The 23,542-nt window shown below is 47.9% G+C and overlaps 1 protein-coding gene and 1 non-coding gene across 21 annotated transcripts in view; one reads left to right on the top strand and one right to left on the bottom strand.

The window, feature by feature from the left end:
• Window positions 1-23,542, bottom strand: part of LOC105075346 (uncharacterized) — a 138,138-nt gene that overhangs the window by 48,885 nt on the left and 65,711 nt on the right. Inside the window, exon 9 of one of the 20 annotated variants that reach the window (XR_012510328.1) lies at window positions 17,205-18,534. The exons of the other annotated variants lie outside the window; for them this stretch is intronic. The gene's annotated coding sequence lies outside the window, so the exon portion shown is untranslated. Of the gene's footprint in view, window positions 1-17,204; window positions 18,535-23,542 lie in introns of those variants that run through there. 20 annotated transcript variants of the gene reach the window in all.
• On the top strand, window positions 16,087-16,216 carry LOC123619199 (small nucleolar RNA SNORA31). The gene has a single exon (XR_006727745.1). It is a non-coding gene; the product is annotated as a small nucleolar RNA SNORA31 (small nucleolar RNA).

Genomic DNA, 23,542 nt, shown 5'->3' with positions numbered 1-23,542 from the left:
AGTGATTTTCCACTAATTTTTTCTTCCCTAATCAGTCTTTACATTGATGACACTTGTGACAGCTCTGTTCTAGAGTCGGGGGTGTCTCTCATGCTGAGTGATGGGGTTTTCCGGCTTTTGCATTACTTTGCTGGGATGCCCCTTTCCCATGTTTACCCACAGAAGCCTCATCCCCACCCGACTTGTGTATTTCAGATCAATGAGTCAGGTCAGTGCCCTTTTCTCCAGGGCCTGGTCAGGGCCGTAAAAAGCGGTCACGTCAAGGCTGTCTCTGGGGAGCTTACATGTTTATTGGGACATAGTTGACAAAATTGTTCAGGAGATAGTCGTAAAAAAAAAAAGTAGAAAATAGGTCTAACAAAGGGCTTCCTTTAGGGAGGAAGAAAAACAGGTTTGCAGCATTAAAGTGGCCAGACAGGCTTCCTGGAGAAGTTGTCAAGGCTGGAATTCTCCCAACCATAGCTCTCAGCCCATCAGAGCCACAGCCTCCCTTTATAACCAGGTTTGTCACGCCCCATTTACTATCCCAGGATGGAAAACAGAGATAGTATAACCAACCCATCCACATCATTTCCAAAAAATCAATATATTGACCCAACTACAATATAAAGGAGAAATCAAAGGAAAGTAAGTTATAATAAAATAATACATATTTCAATATGCAAATGTTCAGCAACAATGTAGAAGTCAAATACTTGCAACTAAACATGAAACCACATGATGAGATGGCTGTCAGTGTCTCATGCTGTGGGGGATTGTGCTGGTGACTTAAGAGCCACGAGTCTTGTGACCACATGAATGGCAATTTCTGAAATGGTGAGCAACTCTTGGGAAGGTTCAGAACAGAGGACAATTCCCTCCGCAATCATTACAGGAGTTACATTCCTAAATTCAGTGTGTATTAAAACCATGCAAAGATAACTCTGTGCATATATGTAAAACCAAGCTAGGTTTAAACTCAGGCCATTGTAAATAATTTTTCCCACCAGGATCACTGTCAAGCCTGGGACCCCTGTGCCAGTTGTGCAGGTTGTGCACTGCACAGCCACTTACTCCATCATGCAAGTAAATGGTGCCCCCTAGGGTTGTGGAGTCCACAGCAACTTGCTTGGAATTTTTCAAAGTTGCATGGGTCGTGGGAGAATTTTTCATTGTGTGGGACTGTCCTGCATATGGCAGTATGCAAAGAGCATTCCTGGTTTCCCCCCAACACACACACAAAATGCCAGCCTTGTCACAAAAAATTACCCCCACAAATGTATAAACTAGCTCCTGGGTGGCACTGCCCCATTGGGAACTGCTGCTTTAGAGAGATCTGTGGCTCCAGCCTCTCCCACTGCAGGTGGTCCTCAGCCTCATCTTGACTCCTCTTTACATCTTCCTTCATTCATCTTTCCCTTCCCACTCCTGCCCTAGTCCAGCCCTTATGGCCTCATTCCTGGACCAGCAGAGGCATCCACCTGGGCTCCCTGCTTCTGGCCTCAGCCCCTCCAATCCAGCCAGGGAAGCTGCCTAGCACTGCAGTACAAAGACCTTTCTTTCACTCACTCCTGCACTCAGAATTTGGCCCCACATTGACAGTGCATCTTGCTCTGACCCCATCTTTACATAGTAATCTTTCCACCTAGCCTCTCCCATTCTCCAAGCCTTCCCAGCTCCATATCTTCGCTCCCACCGTTCCCTTTCTTGACCAACCCCGTCTCCTACCCCACTTCCTCTCCCATCTCTGCCCTTAGGCGCCACCTGATGCACCAGGCGTCCAGGATGTACATGGTTAGAAGCAATGTGCTCTCATGGTGTTTCATCTATAACATTTGTAAGCTCATAACACTTTTGAGTGTTTTTCTCCCTCTGTAAATTACAATCTCTCCCAAAGCAAGGACCAGGACTTGCTGCTCTTGGGTCCCCAGCACTGGAGATCCACTACACTCGAGGTTGGTTGGGTGTAGGGTAGGGCCAGCCTAGGAGGGGGATGGACTTAATCAGTGGGCTATTGGGAGCCATTCCTAAGTGGGGACTGACTTGAAGAGGTGATGAGGGGGAGGGTATAGCTCAGTGGTAGAGTGGGTGCTTAGCATGCACGATATCCTGGGTTCAGTCCCCAGGACCTCCATTAAATAAGTAAATAAACCTAATTCCTACCCCCCTCCGAAAACAAACAAACAAACAAAATTGGAGAATCTAAAAAAAAAAAAAAAAATTCCCCGGGGGGGGGGGGGGGTGGTTTATCAGGGACATGAAGGTGAGAGAAGAGCCATGGTGTTCAGCATGGGTTTGAGTCAGCTAGCCTAGCCATGGGATGTGCAGTGGTACATGGTACCCGGTGGCCCACCATGCCAGGAGGTTCCAGTGAGAGGGAATATCACGAACTTGTCCCTGGCTAAATTAAATCCACATCCTTACTATCTGGCCTCATAGTTAAGTCATCAGTCTCATTAAACATCTACCGCACCCCCCTCTTAATCCAGATCAAGTTTAGCATTACAGCTCACTGTGCATTTTGTTACTAGAGCAGGTTACATCATTTAGGATAACGATATCCTGCATTATTATCCAAAGGAGGTTACGCTTTGTTCAGTATGTTGTCCTTTCCTATGCCATGCTAACTGTTAAGTCCTGGACTTATCCCCACCCTGCCCAGAGCTTCCCCCCTTCACCTCTCTAACTCCACTGTCATCTCTGCAGGGCCAGGGAGGGAGAGGGGATGAGCCCGTGGGGCCTGTGCAGGGACTTCAGGGAAAGGAGGACTTGTGCAGCGCTTCGTCCTGGCCACCCAGCTTCCTCTCTAGAGCAGGTGCCCCTATATTCACTTTGCACTGGGTGCTCAGGCCCCTTCTCATTCTAGGGGCTCCCACCTCTCCTGTGACTTCGGAGTTCCCAGCTGTGCCAAGGATGCGGCCACGGGCAAGGCTGCTCCTAGTGCAGCTTAACCCAGGGAAGGGTGAGTAGGATGGAGGCGGGGGTGGGGGGGTGTTGGTGACCTGCAATAGGCGATGAGAGCTCCCCTCTGGTGTTCACAGTGATGGGGGCACAGTCTGGGACCCCTCAGCCAGACAGGGAGTGTGGGCTGCCTGGGGCAACAGAGGAGGATCTTGTCCTCTTGCCCTGGGCGCCCTTGCAGCTTCCCTCACTGTCTGAGCTGCTCTGTAACAGGTGATGCTTGACCTCTGTTAGGCCTTCCCTGATGGGGAGAGGTTGCCAAGGAGCCGATCCCAAAGCTTAACTTTTTCTGTGCGCCCCAAGGCTGAGCACACATCAACATCATCTAAGGATGGGGTTTTTAAATACAAACACCCAGGCCCCAGTCTGGAGAATTTGATTTGGAAAGCATGGGTGGAGCTTGGACTTGTGTATTTTTTTTGTTAATCTCTAAGGTGACTCTACACAGTCAGGAGAGAGCCTCGGCTATTGAATAGACAAGACTGGTCACCTCTGGCCTAGGCCTTGAACAAAAGAGGTGGGGGGCATCTCTGGCCTTATGGCCTAGTCCCTCGAGAGGGAGGCCCCAGGAGCCCACAGAAAATCATAACGACCACAAACCAGGACGTCGCCCACGGCCTGGCCCCAGGGCTGCTCGAGCCAAGCCAGCTGAGGAGACAAGGACCGACAATACCACCAAATGGCTGTTCACCTCCCACACTGGGCCCGTCTCCCTGGCCAAGGGCTGAGATTGGGCCTGGCTGTGGGGTGAGGGTGGCTCTGAGCCCCTGCTACGGCTGCTGGGTTGCTGGGCTGCCACGGGAGGCTGAATGGGGCAGACCTGGCAAATTCCTTAACCCAGAAGGGAAGGGTGTGTGTGTTCGTGTGTGTGTGTGTGTCCACACGCTCTGCCTGCTGCTACTGCTGCCGCTGCTGTGTCTGGCAGGAAAGCAGATGTTTAAACCTCTCATTGTAGCTTCATCACACCCAGGGATGGGGACTTGCCCAAGGATAGATAGAGGTGAGGGTGGGGAGAAGGGGGAGGATTGGAGAGGGAAGACTCTGAGATTTTATTCTGGCCATTTTGAACCAGACCAAATAGGGGGGCAGGAAAGGGGAGCCCCAGTTCCCAGCTGAAGCTGAGCAGCATTCCCCAACCCCCACACAGGGCCTGACTCTAATGTCTTCTGATGGGACAAATTGGTGAGCACGACTATTAGCTGGGTGACATCAAAAGGCATTAATCTCTGGTTCCCGAGCAAGACCAGCACCACATTAGTGCCTCGCACCCAGTCATTATTAAGACTTTAGCCCAAGGGTATAATAAATGTTTTATGGCATGCAAACCAAGGTAATGGAATGCAAATCCCATAATATAGCCATACATTTATTTTCTAATGGAGCAAATGATGATGTATTTTATCTGAGAAGAGCTGCCGATAGGGTGTGCTTGGGAAATGTGAAGTTAGGGACCCAAAGGGTGAGTGGGTGGCCCTGCTAGGATGGGGGCTTGGGGTGAGTGAGGGTGGGAGCCACGTTGGGACTTCCCAGCAACGGTCAAGCTTTCGTGCACACAAACCTAGACAAGCCCATCGCTCTTGCACGCGCACCCTCAAACGCTCTCCATTTGGGGCATACATCGAACATTCTGAGGCTTAATTACATTCCCTTTGCAGAATGCGCCCCCCTCCCTGGAGCCTCTACCCTCACCCGGAGCTGCATACCAATAAGCTGTTCAGATCATATTGGCTTTCCAAAAATATGGCCGCATTAAGGTGTGAGATGTTAATGGGATTGAGGGGCGCGGGGCTATTTCTCCAGTGGAGCTAGGGCTTGGCTTTGGTGCTGTTTTTATTAAGAAGCCAACATTGTTCAGTTGCAGCCCTGGGGCTGGTGGGGAGGCCAGGCTGGCTATCTTTGGGCATCTGTGGCCTTAGGAAGGACTTTGGGCAACCAAATCCCCAAATGGCTGCTGTTTCAGAAAGAACTTTCTGCTGAGTCCAGTTGACCAAAGAGAATAAGAGATCCCTTCTGCAGTCAGAGGGCCTCTTCATTCCTGAGAACCTCCTTAGTGCCCCTTCTTGTCCAGCCTGGGCCCAGGCACATGGTACCTACCTGGACAGGGGCTCCTGGGCCTAACACTGATGTCTAAGGACCTATTCTGCACCTAGATTCATGCAGACACCAAGAAGTTCAAGACCTGTTCCTGACTTCAAGCTATTGATGATCTAACTAGAGAAAAGGACACACATCAGAAAAGAAATGATCGGTCAGGATGTACATGGTTTAAGAGTCACCTGAGTGATATATCTGAGGGATCCAAGTTCCCTTGTAAGATTTCTCAGGGAAAAGAACAGGCACCTCCACTAAAAAGAAAGGGAAGGGGAGTGAAAACCACTGTCTGAGAGGAATCCTGATGGAAATTTGATGTAGGTTACAGGTGGTGAAGATCTCTTAAAATGGAAAAGGGAAACAGATAATCAACAAGATCCTACTGTATAGCACAGGGAACTATATTCAATATCTTGTAATAACCTACAATGGAAAAGAAGCTGAAAGAGAATATATACACACACACACACACACATACACACATATGACTGAATCACTATGCTGTACACCAGAAACTAACATAACGTTGTAAATCAAATATTCTTCAATTTTTTTAAAAATAGAAAAAGCAAGAGACTTGGCTCTTCCCCCAGGGAGCTCATAGTAGGTATTCAATTCACAGTGGCTTCTGAATGACCTGAAAACAACGATTGTTCTCAGAGGGCTGGGACTGGATCTAGAATTCGCACTTCAATGTTTGGCAGTACTTTTGGTCTTCAATATGCCCTCTTGTTTAATAGAATAATATTAACACTAATAATAATTAATTGAGAAATTATATCGGGCCCTATGCTAAGCACTTCATTATCTCATTGAATCTTAAAATGACCTGAAGAGGGAAGTATCTTTATGATTCCCACTGAGGAATAATAATGAGGAAGCAAGTCTCAGAGTGGGACTGGCCCAAATGAGTGAGAGCTGGGATTGTAACCAGATCTCTCTGCCTCCAGAGCTCCTCCTATATTGTCAGCCCCTCCACATTGAGGGAACAGAGGTCAGAGTTGTTAGGAGCTGTGCTGAAGGACACACAGCAGTTGGTGTGATCAAGGGAGGGCCTGCGGCTTCAGGCCATGCTGTCTTCCTGCAGCACAGTGAGCAGCTCTGGGTTTTCCTGTGTGTGTTTTATCCTAGGAGGGGTCTCCCCAGGTCCACTGCCCAGCCCTTTGTCTACTTCCAATTAGTCTGTGCCCAGAAAGAATACTGTCTCATCCTAAGATAAGTCGAACCATGGATGAACACACATACACACACACACACAAATAAAGACAACAGTGAATCTGGTGCCTACAATGATCTGAGCCCACCCTAATCTGAAGATTCTCCACTGATTTACCTGGGCCTGAGCCTCTTCTCAAACATGGACGCTATAGATTCATTGCCCTTTTGAAGGATACTGGGCTGGAATAAGTTTGCTCTTGGTTCTGCTTTGGTTTGGCCTGGTAAAGCCCCAGAACAGGGCCCAGAGAATGAGCCAAGCCCATCTCTTGGGGAAGAAAGACAGTAGCATTCAACTCTGAATTCTTCACACTGGGTTTTGAGACAGGTGTGGATGTCCAGCAACCTGAACAGGGCCAGAACTAGGGTGAGGTGAGAGGAGCCTAGTGTGCAAATTTAAGGAAGCCCTCCCTTTCAGGGTGGCACTAGTGCAGGCCTTTTTAAAAAGTACCTTTAAATTATGTGCTGTAGCCCCTCTGGTCAGGGCTTGACTGTGAAATGCTGATTATATCACAAATGGGCACGTGAAAAGGAGCCTATGTTTCCTTGGTCCCACCTGTTGAGTCGGGGGATGGACAGGGTGATTTCCAATTGGTCCCAGTACCTAGAAAGCTTGGAACTCAGGGACTAGATAACAAACAGAAATTCTAAGGAAACTGAAATGTAAATGCAAATGTAAACAGAGGTAAACTTGAGCCATTCACTGGGGTTCAGGGGTTGTTGAGACTTACACAGGGCTGGATCCAGTTACCCAACATCCTCAACAATTTTTTCCTTTCTGTCTCTCAGATCTGCTTTCCTTGAAATTCTCCTGGGCACAGACTAGCTGAAGGTAGACAGAGGTTCAGTTGGACCTGGGATAGTACACACACACACATAAAAACTGAAGCTGTTCCTGTTGGTGCAGGAGACAGCATGGCCTGAAGCTAAAGGTTCTCTGTAGGAGGGAGTAAAGGGATGGCTTCACTCTGAGGCTCAAGAAGCATCTCCTGTGTGACAGCAAGATGGTGGCTAGCGGCTCCAGGCCTACTTCTAGCCAACCCTAATGGAAAAAAGGGCTTCTTTCCAGGAGTTGCAGCGATAGCTTTCATAAACCCATCTCCAGTCCCGTGCCCAACACTGAACTAACCACTGTGGCCAGGGGGCTGACCTGCTCTGATGAGCCAGCTCCAGTCATAGGCTGAGCCCTGAGGACCCTAGACATTCAACTCCTTTCAAAACCACAGAGACTTAACCAAGGAGGTGAAAGACTTATACACGGAAAACTATAAAACACTGATTAAGGAAATTAAAGAAGACAAAAAAATGGAAAGATATCCCATGCTCCTGGATTGGAAGAATCAATATTGTTAAAATGGTCATACTGCCCAAGGCAATCTATAGATTTAATGCAATCCCTATCAAATTACCCAGGACATATTTCACAGAACTAGAATAAATCATAATAAAATTTATATGGAACCATCAAAGACCTAGAATTGCCAAAGCATTACTGAAGAAAAAGAAAGAGGCTGGAGGAATAACTCTCCCAGACTTCAGACAATACTACAGAGCTATAGTCATCAAGACAGCATGGTATTGGTACAAAAACAGACATGTGGACCAATGGCGCAGAATAGAGAGCCCAGAAATGAACCCACAAACTTTTGGTCAACTAATCTTCGACAAAGGAGGCAAGAATATACAATGGAACAAAGACAGTCTCTTCAACAAATGGCATTGGGAAAACTGGACAGCAGCATGTAAAGCAATGAAGCTAGAACACTCCCTTACACCATACACAAAAATCAACTCAAGATGGATCAAAGACTTAAACATAAGACAAGATACAATAAACCTCCTAGAAGAAAATATAGGCAAAACGTTATCTGACATACATCTCAAAAATGCTCTCCTAGGGCAGTCTACCCAAGCAATAGAAATAAAAGCAAGAATAAACAAACGGGACCTAATGAAACTTACAAGCTTCTGCACAGCAAAGGAAACCGTAAGTAAAACAAAATCACAACCTATGGAATCGGAGAAAATTTTTGCAAATGACACCAACAAAGGCTTGATCTCTAGAATATATAAGCAGCTCATACGACTTAATAAGAAAAAAACAAACTCAACCCAAAAATGGGCAGAAGACCTAAACAAGAAATTCTCCAAGGAAGAAATACAAATGGTCAATAGGCACATGAAAAAATGCTCAATATCACTAATTATCAGAGAAATGCAAATCAAAACCACGATGAGGTATCACCTCACACCAGTCAGAAAGGCCATCATTCAAAAGTCCACAAATGACAAATGCTGGAGAGGCTGTGGAGAAAAGGGAACCCTCCTACACTGCTGGTGGGAATGCAGTTTGGTGCAGCTATTGTGGAAAACAGTGTGGAGATTCCTCAAAAGACTAGGAATAGACTTACCGTATGACCCAGGAATCCCGCTCCTGGGCATATATCCAGAAGGAACCCGACTTCAGAATGACACCTGCACCCCAATGTTTATAGCAGCACTATTTACAATAGCCAAGACATGGAAACAGCCTAAATGTCCATCAACAGATGACTGGATAAAGAAGATGTGGTATATTTATACAATGGAATACTACTCAGCCATAAAAACCGACAACATAACGCCATTTGCAGCAACATGGATGTTCCTGGAGAATGTCATTCTAAGTAAAGTAAGCCAGAAAGAGAAAGAAAAATACCATATGAGATCGCTCATATGCAGAATCTAAAAAAAAAAAACAACACAGAGACTTACTTAGTGGAAGAGATATGGGTTCCCCAAAGGAGAATCTGGGTGCTCTCGGAGGAGGGATGGATGCTAGGCAGATAAACTCAAGAGCGGTCAACTCAAGAGTTGGAGATGCTTCTAAAACTCTGGCTGCACCCAGGCTTTCTCTGGGGGCCCAGAGCACCTGCTGCCTAAACCTGTATAATTTGTGAGCATCCTCTGGAAGCTTTCTTCAGGCATAAAATGCTTCTTGCTCATCTTTGGCCACTTAACCCCCTCCCTTAAGGGACTGGTCAATGACTTGTGCATTATAGCCACTCAGTAAGAACTTGCTGACGTTATGAAAGAATGAATGAGGAACTGTGCTGGGGCCGGGCCCCAAACTTTTATTAACTGTGAGGTTAAAAGCTATCGAGGGTCAGGGGCACCACAAAGGGGCAGAGGGAGTGAGTCAATTAACACCTGCCTTTTTATTTCCAAATCGAATTGTTGCATGAGGTTTGGGATGATGTAACCACTCGGCAGCGTCAGGGTAGGATTTATGAGCTATGGTTTGTGGAGCGATGGTCTGAGCAGGCAGCTGGTGAAAGGCACTTACCCTGACTGCCCTCTCTTGGAAGTTTCCCTAAAATAATGGCTGTAAGGCCTGAAGCTACCTTGGCAGTAATAAACCCATCCCCCTGTGCCCAGGGTGGATCTGAGTTGAGTCACTTTTTCCTAGGCTGGTTTAGAAGGGTGTCCGGCTCAGGAACAGCTTCACACTAGGAAAGGAAAGGAGTGGGAATGTTGGGGAGCAGTGGGGAGAGGGGTAGGCAGGATAGGAAAGTGACTTGGGCTTGAGTCCCAGGAGTGTGGACACGACCCTATGGAAGCCTTCTTAGGTTGGTTTGCCTTTGAGTAGGGAATGGTATTGGCCAACCAGAGAGTCCACTTGTTAACATCCATTCACCATCTCCTGCCTGAGATGAGCTGGATTAGCCTCTGCTGGAAGTTTCTAGGAATAAGGCTGGTGTGGCCAGACTCACTGACCACTCCATAGCCGGCTGTGGGGCTTGGGACAGAGGGAAGAAGGCAGGTTTCCCCTTCCACCCCTTCCCACCAGTGCCTGGGTCCAAATGATGGATTTTAGACTGGGTCATTAAACGCTGATTAAAGTACTGGAGAAAAGAACAGGAAAGAAAAAAAACAACATCAAGTGTTGTACATACACACACACTCCCACCCCAGGCCCCCCTTCCCTTTTCTCAAGCTGCCTAGAAGTTCGTTCCAACCCTCCATTGGAAATGCTATAAAAGACCAGGTTAATTAAGTCCTATATATTACCAGCGCAAACACTTCCAACTTTATTCCGGCGGCTCAGTGAGTGAGGAGGAGGCCAGGCAAGGTCCAGGCAGCTCAGGGTAATAAAACAGAAGACTCAATTACCTTGTACATTTGCAGGTTTTATAAAATCATTTAAAGTTCTCCCAGTGAAAATCACGGTGAGAGGGATTGGAATCTCGAAATCCAGCAGGAGCTTAGGGAACCAGGGATTTTAGAATAGTCACGGGCAAGCCATCATGTCCACCCCTCTACTTCTTGGCAAGGAAGCCCACTCTAAGGGGCAACTCAAGTAAATGATGGAAGAAGGAGAAAGGGAAGAGGGATCCCCAGCCACACACTGGTCACTCACTGGGTCTGGAGTCCTGTACTGGTGCTTTACATAACACACTCAGGTAGGTATTATCCCCACTTAAGGATGAGCAAACTGAGGCATCAGAATGAGTCTTTGGTACCCAACCAAGAGAGACCCAACACCCAGCCTACTGTACTCTGATTCCTGCCCCTCCCTTAAGCTACCAGGCCTACTACCTGCATGGCACAGCAGCCCAGCATTAAGAGAACAGACTCTGGAGTCCACGGTCTAGATTCAAAACCCAGTTCTACCATTTCCTAGCTGTGTATCCTTAGGAAAATTACTTAACTTCTCTGAACCTTAGTAAGTTAGTTTCCTCATCTGTGAAAACAATTTTAGTACCTTTTTCAGAGTACTGTTAAGAGGATTAAATGGGACAGTGTATAAAATGCTCAGCCCAGAGTCTGGAGTATGACACATTTTGGTTATTACTCTGATTATTATACTGGCTATACCTCAACTTGTCATGACCCGATCATCACATTTTCCAGGGTGACAGCTAGTGAACCGGTAATACTAGCCAAACTCAGTGCTAAAGAAAAGGGTTAGAGGAACTGTACCAGCTTCATCCTCTACACACCAGGGACCTAATTCACAAATGGAGTCTCCCACTTCTGAATCTCACCCAAGGGCAGGAGCCTCCTTCCTACTGAGGAACCACTTATTACATGGAGGCCACAAAAATAAGAGCTACATATAAGCAAAAAAACAACTTATTATTATTTTCTTCAATAAATAGAAACTGTTTAATATGTCTTCTTGTTCAGAAATGGAAGTATAAAACCTCAGTTCATCAGCAGCCCCCAGAGGGAGAAATTATTCTCTGGCTGTAGCCACAGTGACCCAGAACAATGTTTCCCAGAAGGATGGAGAGAATTAAGCCCAGAGTTCCCTCATCTGGATCAAACCTCTCAGGACCTCAGGAGAAGTACTTGGGTTGGGGCTGAAAGGCTGTGCAGGTGGGGGCCAGTCAGGGCGGCAGCCCCTGGCACATGGTGAACACTGTGCTGAGTGAATGAATCATGTTGGAAATCATAGGCACCTCTCAGGTCCTCCTGGTTGGAGAGCTTCCTCTAAGCCGGGCCCAGGAGGCACAGTGTATTTTCCGAAAATGACCACAGTAATATTTCCAGTCCCATCTGCTCTTCTAGAACCTTGACCTCTCCCCTCAAGAAGTGGAGTCCATTTCTCCTCCCCTTGAAATCAGGCAGGGCTTTGTGGCAACTTAACAAATAAAATGTTGCAGACATGATGCTGCAAAACTAACAAAGCTAGGTATAAAAGGCACTATGCTTTCACCTGGCTCCCTCTCATGAGAATCTAGCTACCATACCGTGGGGAAGCCACAGCTACCTTGGGAGCCCACATGTAGAGTCCCAGCAAAGGTTGCAGCCAACAGCCAGCACCAGCCATCGGACATAAGAGGGAATGTTCCCAGCCCCGAACCTGCAACCTTTGAATCTCCCAGCTGAGGCTCATACATCATGGAGAAGAGTCCAAGCATCCTTGCTGTACCCGATCTGAACTCCTGATCCACAGTGTCTATAAGCATAATAAGTAATTGTTTCACACCCCTAAGTTTGGGGTAATTTTTAACCGAGCAATAGATAACCAGAATAGCCAACCATGCCTTTCAGTGCTGGGTTCAGTCCTAGGGGCTGCTTTGTAAGAGGGTCATTGGTCCTCTGAAGAAAGTCTCAAGCACTGGAATCAGGGTGGGAGGGACCTGGAACACAGACCTAGATGCTGAGAGCTGGGGATGGGGGCTGGTATGTGGGGTGGGGAGAGGACTCAGTCATGACCTGCCTTTCCCTGAGGAAGGGGCAGCCTGGTTCTGGCAGCACTGTGATCCAGTGGGCCAGGAACAGCCTTTGCAGTCAGGTGGCCTTGCACTGACCCTGCAACTTGGACAAGTCAGTCCACTTCTCTGAACCTCAGATGAAGATAAAGTCATCTTGCAGGATGCTTGTGTAGATTAAATACTATCAACAGAGGCAACCTGCCTGGCACATAGACCCTTAATACATGTTCTCATAAAAGGCCCTCTGGTTGCCCACTCAAACCTGCAAATAAGTAGGAGGTGCTTATGAAAAAAGATGCTGCAGGACATTTCTTCTGGGTTGAGGGTAGGAAGGAGGATTAAAACATAATTCTTCTCTTTCCAGGTCTTAATGTATAGAAAACAGGCATAAGGAGGTAATTGCGGATTGAAGTCCTAGCTTTATTAATAGAAGCAAATGCCTGGTAACTGTCACAGGAAGGGGTGCTGTTGGAGCCTGGAGCTTCCTCTGTGAGGACATCTGTAGTTAAGGATTCAGATACTTCCATAGTTATAGGATGATTTAGGCCTTCTATCCTTTTGTCAGTTTGGGTCATTTGTGTTTTTCTAGGACTTTGTCCATTTTATCTACATTTTTTAACATATTGGTCTAAAGTTGTTCAACAGCCCATTCAATCAATCACGAAGTCCTCCCATCAAACCCTCAGAATCGTGCTGCAGGGTCACTGCGTGTATTCCTGTCCAGTGTAACAACCTGTAAGGAGCCTGAGTCACGCTTTCCTGGCCCCACCCCTGGGCAGAGCGGTGAAGGCCCACTCAGCATGAGCAACTACTGCCTGTGACTTACCCAGAAAGTTCAAGGGAGAGCCACCTTCCCTCCCAGGCTGGGCTCCTCAAGGCAGCTCAAGTGTGCCCCTGATGATGAGGGTATGCCATTGACCGAGCCATCTCCCCACCTCACCGCCCGCCCATGTGTAAGTCCTTCAGCTTCCTCTCTCCTCACCCACTTCCCCAGCAGAGCAGGCTTTGTGACCTCACTCCGGTAGTAGTCATGCACGTCCCACCCTCATCCCGACCGCTAATTCATTTCCCCACTGAGGATAAGCAGCATCTAGCAGGCTGAGATCAGGGCCAGTACCTGGGGGTAAAAGAAGAGCCTATGGGGCAGTGGCCGGTTATCTGTTTATCCCAGAGCCACCTCATGTGTGCAGATGCTAAAGTGAGAAATGGATGAAATGCAACCTCAGCAGTGGCTTCAGGGAGGTGCCCCTTGGGATGTACCTTGCTGTTGACCTTTCCCAGTGGAGCCCCCTTCCTTCTTATATTTATTTATTTATTTTTATTTCGGGGGAGGTAATCAGGTTTGTTTGTTTGTTTGTTTGTTTGTTTTTAATGGAGGTGTTGGGGACTGAACCCAGGACCTTGTGCATGCTGAGCAGGCTCTACCACTGAGCAATACCCTCCCTCTTCTCCTTTCTTGACAGTTTCACAGAAACCATAAAGGATGGGATTGGCAGGTGGTGCTCCTGAGCCCTTGCCTCCTGGGGAGTCCCCGGCAGGCAGCCCACCTTCCATCGGTCTCCACTCTTGGGTCCTTCCTGCTACCCTGCAGTCCACTCCACAGAAAAGCAGTCATCCTCGAGCTCTGCCTCCCTCCAATGGAGGCTGCCCTGAGGGCACTGGCGGCCTTGTCCTCCACCTGGCCAACCAGCTGAAGAGAGCAGAGGACACAAGCAGCTGCCAGGAGTCTCGGAGTCAAAGGCCCTACAGACTCAGGAACTGGCTCCTCAGGCAGAGCTGGAAACTGATGCTTTGAGGGTTGAGTTGGTGCCCAGCTGGGCACTGAAGGGGTAAAAGGAACTTGGTGGAAAAGAGCAGAATCGGAGCACAAGGCACTGCGGGAGAAAAGCTAGCCTTGTGCGTGGATAATTAGAACTGAACATCAGTAAACAATGCCTTTTCCCCTCATTAAGGACAAATCTGTATGTATAATGTGCCTATTTTCTCTTTCATTAACTTATAAATGGCCATTACTTTAAAGCCACTTAACCAGCAGTTCTGACTTGCCTGCCAGCTCCGGGTCTGATGTGTCTCCTCTCCTACCCAGACAGAGGTGCCCACCTCAGCACCCAGCTCCCCTGGGGAGAGAAGTTAGGGGGGTGCTCCTCTGAGATGCCACAGATGGAGCTGCAGTGGCTTTCAGAAGGGAGTGGAGAGAGGGTGGGAGGGCAGGCCCCAGTCCCAGGCTACCCCTCGCCATCCCCTCCTCTGATGACTCACTCTCATTCTCTGGATTGCTTTGCTGGCCCCTTGAGAACCTGACTCTTGGGAGCCCCTGAGAACGTGACCAATCTTCACGTGTCCCTCAGGATGCCCAGGAACAAGCTGGGACAAAAGATCCCAAAGATAAGATATCAATTCTACCTCCATGAAACTCACAGTCCAGTAGAGAGAGCAGCACGCATGTACATGTAAGGAAAGGATGCTGTAAGAAAGGTTCATGCAAAATGGAAACCTTCAATGACGGTCAGGAAGGCTCCCCAGATGTATATCTCCTCCATCAGTCCGGAAACTGCCCTGAGAATTGATCACATGTCTCCCTTATCAGGCTAGGCGCTTCAGGGAGTACTGACCACATCCCTCCCATCAAACTAGGAAGTCCCCTGGAGGCAGAGGAGGTCTCTTCCATCAAACAGGAGATGCCAGAATTAGGAACAAATACCCCATCAGACTGAAAAACCCCACAAACCAAGTATCTATCCGAGGGGCAGGGCCCTGTTTCTCTGTCTTTCTCTGGATAGCCTCCCAGGACCCTGAATAAAGACAGCCTCCTTGCATTGCCCCCTCCCTCTTGGACATCAAAGTGTGCCCCAAATCTATGCCAGGACCTGAAAGGGGCACAGATGGTACCAAAGCAGGAGATGATACAATCTCCGTCCTCAGGAGCACCTACAGGCCTTTCAATTTCGCAGTGACACTAATCCACACAAAGTCGTGGTGGACAAGGGAAAGGGGACTGAAACGACCACTTACAGAAATGACTACCACCTCTTGGTGGTGACCCGGGCATGTACATGACTTGTTCCGTTATTCCACCTAAGCACTCCAAAGCCCAGGAGGTGGATAATATTGCCCCATTCCACAAATGAAGACCTGGAGACCCACAGAGGGAAAGCGATGCACTCCGGGTCACACAGCCGGTCAGTGGTGGAACAGGGACTTGAACAGTCTGTCTGGCTCTTTCCGCCATAGCTAGCGTCACCCCAGGTGAATGAAAGAGCCTCGTAAACAGTAGAGGCAAATGGAGAAGAGGATGAGCAGTGAGGCAGGAGTCAGGCCTGGGGACGGGAGTTCTGCTGGACCTCAACTGCAGGCACGGTCTGGAGAGGCCAAGGGCGTTCTGAGTCTCTGATGGTGAAGCTGGGGAGAGCTGTATCTCTGAACCCCCATACCTACCCTGAACAGGGAAACTGGAGGATCCTCAGGCCTGGTGTGGGACCTTGCTTATAAACCCAGGCACTCCTCAAAAATCTCATCCTCTGAGAATTTTTTTAGCTTTAGACTGACTTCTGATGAAGGCTAGATTGTTCCTCTGTTGGGACAGTATCACTGTCATCGTGATCATTTGCATGGTTAGTCATTCGAAAGCACTGGAAACATGCATCAATTTGCCAGGCCTGGAGCACATACTATCTGCTGCTAAGGTTTCCACCACAGATGCAAGAAAAAAGTATCCTTGGACTTTCTGTCTGACTGTGAAAGCCTAGATTGAATGGGGGAATACAGGGAGGGAAAAAAAGAATTGGAAAGAACCTGAACATCCATCGACAAAAGAATGGGAAAAAACTCACATGTGGAATGCTCTACAGCAGTTAAAAGGAATGAAGGAGACCCACATGGGCTGGACATGGCTATATCTCCAAGACAGAGAATGTGGAGTGAAAAAAACCAACCTGCATGTTGATATACTTAGTGTGATATCGATTACATAAAAAGAGAAACTCTCAGACAGGTGCTTTCAATGGCTACATATTGTACTAAAAGGGTCTGTAAAATATGCATCAAACTGGTTACAGTGGTTACCCGGGATTGGGGGTGGCCATAAGCAGGATGGGAGGTGATCAAAGGGGACTTTGTCCTGGGCAGGGTGACCACTTGTCCAGGTTTGCCCAGAATGGCCTCTGTTTTATCTGTTGCTGATGTAACTAATAACAGTACTGTCTTTCACTCTCACAGGTGCTCAGTTTGGGTAATAAGTTATTTAATTACTTTACTTATCTGTAGGGTTTAATTTTTTACACAAAAGAATGTATTAAGTGATCGCTTGTGTCATTTCTAAGGTGCAGCAGGAAAAGGTAAACTCCTCCTCTCCTTCTCCAGGCCCCCAGCTCCACTCCTGAGAGGTAACTATTGTTAACAGTTCTAACATCCTTCCCGAAACTGTAATTCTATATATGATTCATAATCTTAAAATACAGAGAAAGAGACATACAGAATTATGCACACACCATTCTGAAACGTGCTTTTTTCATTTAATCTTCCCTATCAGGATATTAGGAAAACCTGACTAACATAGAGATCCTCAGGTCCCATTAACAGAGATGCAGGTTTGGGGGCTGGCAGTGGGGCCCATGGAAATGTATTTCTGACAAGCTTTCTGGGTGATTTTGATGCCAGTGGTCCATGGACTGCATGGTAATCTTTGTCTATAAAACAATCATTCATTCATTTATTCAATAAAAAATTTTGGACCCTTGCTCTGGGTTTGGCCCTGGCTAAGCTTGGAATTCATCAGAGAATATAATGCAGTCCCAGCCCTACAAAGCACAGCCTCAGGTCTCCTTCCAGTGGGATGAGTCATCACCAACAGTAGGCTGAACTGGCTGTGAGGATGCATATTGGAACATTAGGAAATAATCTGACAAATCCAAACTCAGAGATATTCTAGAACACCTGCCTGTACTCTCAAAAAAATGTCAATTATCAAGACAAAAGAAAATAAAAAAGAGGAGCCATTCTAGATTAAAGAAGATGAAAGAGAAATACAACTAAATGCAAATGGTTTGGATTATAGATTTATATATATTATAGAATTATACATACAATTATGATTATATAATATGATTATATAATTATATACATGTAATCATATAATATTATTGGGTAATTGGAAGATATGAATATCAACTGTACATTATATAATGATATTGTAGCCATGTTAAATTTCTTTATTGTGACAATTGCACTATATAAATGCTCTTGTTCTTAGGATGTGTGCTGAGATATTTGGGGATAAAGTGTCGCGATGCCAGCAAATAACTCTCAAGTGGCTCAGAAAATTGTGTCTATGGGGATGGGGGAGAAAAAAGAGAGACAGCGAGACAGACAGACAGAGAATATGTAGCAAAATGTTAACAATTGGTATATCTCAGTGAGTAGATGGGTGCTCCTATTCTATTATTCCAATTTAGTTTGTAAATTAAAATGTTTTCAAAACAAAAAATTTGGAAAATTGAAATCTAATGGTTAAAAAAAATAATATTCAGGAGAGTGGTTGACGGGGGGAGGAGGGAGTGACTGGGAGCAACGCACGGCTGGGAGCTTCCTGACTTGTGGGCATGGTCTGCTTCTCAAACTGAGGGTGTTCACTTTTGGAGGATTCATTAAGCTGAGCACTTTCAGTGAGCTGGGCACTTCACAGCATCCTATCCTCTGATCTGGGTCTGTAAGTGTAAGACGAGCCCAGGCTGGAGGGGAGGCTGAGGCTGGGCCATCCTTCCCTGACAGCGTGTCTCATCCGAGAGGAGGGGCAGCAGGACCTGCGTCTGACGACAGCCTGCCCCTCAGCCTGACCCCGTGGGGAGGAGACAGGCTGCTTCCGGAGGTGCCCCAGCCTGCCCCTCCAAGCCAAGCCAGCTGACTCCACACTTGGCCTTGACTCCACACTTCTCAGGCCCCGGCCTTCTCCTCTCTTGTCATCCCTGTGGGTCCAGATGGATGTGGGCTTAATGAGGCATCTCATCTTGTATGAGAAGTAAGTCCAGGGGTCACATTTTCCTCTCTTTGCATTGTTTCCCCATGTGCTTGATCTGATCTGCTTCACTAGCTGGAGACACAAACAAACTCATGTCTGTGTTTTGCAGATTAACTGCTGGAGTCCTCATCGGCCTAAATTAACAGGAACGATGACAGTAGCTAACACTTACATAGAGCTTACTACATGCCCGACCCTGTGCTAAGGACTTGATGAATATAACACATTTAATGCTTACAACAACTCTCTGAGGCATGTTTTTTTTTTTAACCCATTTTACAGCTGGGGAAATTGTGGCATAGAGAAGTAATTTGCCCAAGCAGGACTGGCTACATAACTGGCAGGGGCCTGAGCAAAGTGAAAATGGAGGAGGGGGAGGGTGTCCTTATTAAAAAATTATGAAGACTTTCAAGACACCAAGCATTAAGCCCAGGATGGGATCTGTTGACGGCAGGCCCTGTGAGACTGTACAGGCCTGCAGCCCATGAAGCCCAGCCAGGGAAGCAGGAAAGCAGAACCTTGAACTGAGCAGTCTGACTCCAGAGTCCTTCCTCCTAATCACTGCGCTGTACTACCTCTCTGCTCTCAAGTTCTTCCTCCCCTCCCTTTCCCAAGCTGCCCAAGGACTGGAGTGGCTTACTCAGTGCATCAGGGTCTGCCCTGTCTTTAAAAGCCAGCGGGAGACAGAACTGAACAGTCTTACCAGCCTGCTTCCACAAGGGGTCGCTGTTGAAAACTGGTCCTGCATAGTTGGGCACCTCCACATCTACGGCTCAGTGCCGCCTTTGCTGATCCAACATTGGACACACACAGCAGGGCCCCACATTTGGGCTCTAGGCTACAGCTCTTTTATTTCACACTCTAACGTGCAGCCATTGCTCCCGCAGCATGACCTCCACCAGAGTGTCTGGGTCAGAAGGTCTTAGCCCTGCCAGCTGCTTGGTGGGTACCAACCTCCCTAACAAGCATCTAAGACTGGTATTAGCTTGGTTCACCTATTCAGTTTCCCATTTCCTGATGGTGAGGTTCTCCTGTGGGGTCCTTTCTATCCTTTCTTACCAAAGGATCTCGAGAGGCCCAACTCAGTTCACCAGAAAGGCTCTAGTCATCTTAAAGCCCAAAAGGGAAGAGTTAGTCAGGAACGTGACCTCAGTCTTCCCATGTGCAAATATCCCACCTCTGTGACCAGCTCTTTAAAACCTTAGAATCACAATATTACTTAATGCACCCTTTTCCCAAAGCAATATGTTTGCCTCCTTACCTAAATGATGCATTACCAAGAGAAGAGGCGTTACTTATTTGCCAAAAAATCTAGTTTGACTTACCAGGCACTCCATTTCACAGAGCTTAACATGACTGATACACCAATGTCACATCCAGATACTTTCTTAATGATATAAGTGGCTAAAAAGGGTCAGAGAATGAGACTTTAAGAGACGGATGAAGGACTGGAGGAGGGGGCAGAGCTGGTGGCATTTGGGTACTGTAACCTCACCTGTGCCTACTGGCTGCTGAGGCCCAGGAATGTCTGGATTATTCTGGGCACCACTGGGACAAGAGGGAAGGAGGTGAGGCATAGCCACTGAAGGAATGACACAGCAACTAAGGACAGGACAAACTGGTTAGAACCAAGATGGTGGAAGACTTGACTTCTAGTAGACCTTGAGCCTCATGACACACCCACAGGTGCCATGACAGTTCCTAGGCTGACCATAAAAGGGCAAAAAAATGGGCAAGGGGGGCTAATTCCTGGAAATCTCTGCCCCTTTCCCAACATAGTTGGAATAATCTTCCTACTTGCATATGAAATTACTGAGCCCATAAAAAGTACCAACCTCATACCTCATGGTCACTCTCTCTCTTGCCTTCTGAGACAGCCCACACTCTGTCTACGGAGTGTGTATCTACTTACTTTAAAGTAAACAGCCCCATACCACTCAGCCTCTCTCCCTCTTGCCCTTTGAGATGGCCCGCACCCTGCTTACAGAGTGTGTATCTCCTAATCTGCTCTCCCTTCTGAGTAACAACCTTATAGTCACTCTCTCTCTTGCCTTCTGAGATAGACCACACTCTGTATGGAGTGTGTATCTCTCTAAATAAACTTGCTTTCTCTTCACTATGCCTCGCTCTGAAATTCTTTCCTGTGTGAGGCAAGGACCTGTTCTCTGGCAACACCATGTTGCTCTCTGCAGTCAAGCTAGCATCATCCAGAGCTCCCCTGTGTATTAGTTAGAAGTGTATTCAGTTGCAGGTAACAGAATACCAACCTATGGTGGACTAAACAAATAGAGATTTATTATTTTCAGCTGACAGAATTCTGGAGGTAGGACAGTTACTGGCACTGGATTATCAGCTCACGGCTGGCGTCATGACCATTCTCTTGGTCTTTCCCTCATAGAGGCTGATGGCTGCCTTCAAGTCTGAATTCAAGCCAGAAAGGAGAAAGGGCAAGAAGGGGCAGTACCAGCAGCATCCAACACCTTTTATCAGCAAAGGAAAAGCCTTCCTAACAGCCCCCAAAAGGTTTCAGCTTATTTCCCACTGGTCTGAACTGTGACACATGGCTGCAGGTCTGGGAAAGTGAGCCTTCTGTCTGAGGCTGACACTGTCACCACAAGCAAAATCTCAGAATGTTAAAGCAAAGAGGAAGATGCTACACCTTTCTTCCTACAATCACCCCAGGTGGCACGGGGCCCCCTCCCACAACCCCAGAGGAGCTCCCGCACCCTCTCAGTGCCCCAGGCAAGAAGAGCCCGCCCAAGGAGCCGGGAATCTCCCAGCGGAAGGCCCGCTGACCTCAGCCTTCTCCGGTGGTGATTAATGGTGTTCTATCAGCTGGGGGGAGGCAGCTAATTAGCTGTAGGCTGATTAAGGATGAGGCAGGCAAAGTCCCAGACGTGATAAACATGAACTTTCCATCTTCCTCCCTCCCTCTCCATCCTGCCATTGCCACCACCAGCAGAAGCCAGGCCGCAGCACCGCTCACAGCACACCTGGCAGATGTCGTCCCAGCTGTTGCTCACTCTGCTTGGTGTCAACCAGGGTGTCATGGCAGGGACGGGCATACTGGGTCTTCCTTCAGGGCTTCTCCTGTCCCCCAGCCTCCCGCTACCTCCTTGCTCTCCACCAAGCATAATAGCAAGCCCAGGATTTTGGAACCAGCCTCTACCCTAAAGAATCTACAGCTAAAGGCTATAGAAACACAGAAAGGGGTGAGTTCAGCATGACCTGGAGTCGCTGACTGGTGTTCCCTGGAGGGGCTATGGGTGGGTCATCTGAGTGGAGTGATGGTCCTGGAGAAAGAGGAGGATGCATACGCAGGAGTGGAAGAGAAAGGAGCAGAATGTGGTTCTGGGGCAGTGAGGAATCTGGAGACAGGCCTGGATGGCGAAAGCAGGGGCGGGACCCAGATTGAGAACAAATAGGAAGGAAGAATTTAGATATGGTGCAGCCCAGCTGTTTCCAGCCTCGGCTCCTCCACAACACAGGACATCCCCATGTGTGATGCCCCAGGGGCGGCCCAGGGTGACCTGCACCCCCACCTCCAGCTGTGACACCATGCCTGTATCTCTCATTCCAGAAAACACCTTCCAGGTTCAGGCACATTCATGCTGCCTCGGCCTGACAGAGGGTCAAAAAGCTCTCTGACACATGAATCTTATACAAGATAAGGCTATAATAAGGACAAAGGATACATTTCAGCAACAGATAACAGAAGAAATTCAGTGAGTGTGATAGCTGAGGTCTTCTCTGTGTGCCTCCCAGCCCTACCCTAAGACACGCTCAGGAGGTGGCCAAGGTAAACACGTATCTTATGAGGTTTGGGAAGCCCCCTGCCCCCACCCCACTCTGCCTGGCTCACTCTTACCCATCCCTTGGGTCTCAGCTCAAGTGTCATTTCTTGGAGGAAGTTTCCCCTGACCCTTCCAAGATCAGAGGCTATGTATTTCCCTTCATCAAGTGTGACGTAGCTTATATTAATGCATTTGAGTTTGTCTCTACTACTATAGGTTTAATCAGCAAACATTAATGGAGCCATGAACTGTGCTAAGTTCTGGGAAATACCATGACACACGGACCTGCCCTCATGGAGCTTACAGTCCAGGCATAAATCCCAGCTGGTACCTAAGTGAGGACCCACCCTAACTCCAGAAGCAAGACTCCTCCTAGCCTCAGCAAAACAATGGAGAACAATGGGACAACTCACACCCATTCAACTCATGGCCTCAGCCCATCCCCAGAAGGGCTTTTACGTGTGGTTGCTCAGGTTGTCCACGACACAAGGGGACTACAGTGGATGCTGGTGTGCTGCCCATTTTCCTCCCTCAGAACCAAGACATTCATTCCTCTAGATGCTGGGAGTGTTGAAGAGTTAATGGCTGGCAGCTGAGTCTCTCTCCAGGACATCCTCAGCCAAAGAGAGGCAAGTCACTCCCCAGAGTGATGTCTGATCTGCTGTCTGCTCATTTGACATGACAAAGACCTGCCCACCTCCTTGCCTCAATCCAGGGCATTTTGAAGCTTTAGAGCTTCCCGTGAGGTTGTCGTCCAACTTGTCCCTCTACCCAGTCTTACTTCCGTCCCTCCCTTAAGGGGGTTGTTCCTGAGAGCACTCCTCAGTAAGAGTCCTGCACGCAAATCTCGAGGCTCAGAGTCTGTTCCCTGGGGAACCTGCGAAAGGAGGTTGGGGCTGAAATCCACCCTCGCGTGAGACTGCATCTGTCTGGAGGAAAGGATTCCTTTTTTCTAATCTGCAAGGAGATGTCCTTTTATAACTTTAGTAGTAGCCTGGCCCAGCTCCCACCAGCCCAACCTGAGAGCTGAACCAGGATTGCAAACTGGTGCCAGAAAGGCCTTGGCACAGACATGGGGAAAGAGACGAGCCTTGCAGCCAAGTGATTTAGAAGGCTCCAGAGGAGAGTATATCTGTGGTAAGAAGCCCACCAGCCCCTGGAGTCTGATTCCAGCTGATTAAGAGGCACCCAGGGCTAGTATTTCAGTAAGACAACTGGGAAATAAGCTGAGGGAAACTGTTAATCTGGGACTTCCAACCATGTGGAAGGTGTCAGACCAGCCCCAA

Source organism: Camelus bactrianus, chromosome 11 (genome assembly GCF_048773025.1).
Source record: "Camelus bactrianus isolate YW-2024 breed Bactrian camel chromosome 11, ASM4877302v1, whole genome shotgun sequence".
Taxonomy (NCBI): Eukaryota; Metazoa; Chordata; class Mammalia; order Artiodactyla; family Camelidae; genus Camelus; species Camelus bactrianus.
The sequence above is the reverse complement of the archived record's forward strand: the minus strand, read 5'-3'. Positions and strand labels throughout refer to the sequence as shown.